The 291-nt window shown below is 40.5% G+C and overlaps 1 protein-coding gene across 1 annotated transcript in view; it reads left to right on the forward strand.

The window, feature by feature from the left end:
- Window positions 1-9: 9 nt before the first annotated feature.
- The window catches only part of PDGFRA (platelet derived growth factor receptor alpha), a 34,746-nt gene continuing 34,464 nt past the window's right edge, over window positions 10-291 (forward strand). Inside the window, exon 1 of the mRNA XM_008641425.2 lies at window positions 10-97. The gene's annotated coding sequence lies outside the window, so the exon portion shown is untranslated. The remainder of the gene's footprint in view (window positions 98-291) is intronic.

Below are 291 nucleotides of genomic sequence, written 5' to 3' on the forward strand. Positions count from 1 at the left end.
AAGAGCGCGGCTGAGCAGGGAAAGTCACAAAAGACGTGGACATATTTTGGATGTTTTACAATCTGCAGGATTGGGGCTGCGGATTTTAAAGGAGAAGGTAAGAGGTGCGGGGCATTTTCCCCACCTTTTTCTTTTTTACACCTTTTCTCCCGCGTTTTTTTCCTCGTTTATTTTATTAGTTTTTCTTTATTTATTTGTTGGGGGTTTTCTTCTGTTTTTTTTTCTTTTCTTCTTTTTCATTTTTTCTTTTTTTCACTGATGCTCTGAGCCGAGCGGAGGGCTTCTTCCCGC

The sequence above is a fragment of the Corvus brachyrhynchos genome, unplaced genomic scaffold (genome assembly GCF_000691975.1).
Source record: "Corvus brachyrhynchos isolate BGI_N302 unplaced genomic scaffold, ASM69197v1 scaffold17, whole genome shotgun sequence".
In the NCBI taxonomy this organism is placed as follows: domain Eukaryota; kingdom Metazoa; phylum Chordata; class Aves; order Passeriformes; family Corvidae; genus Corvus; species Corvus brachyrhynchos.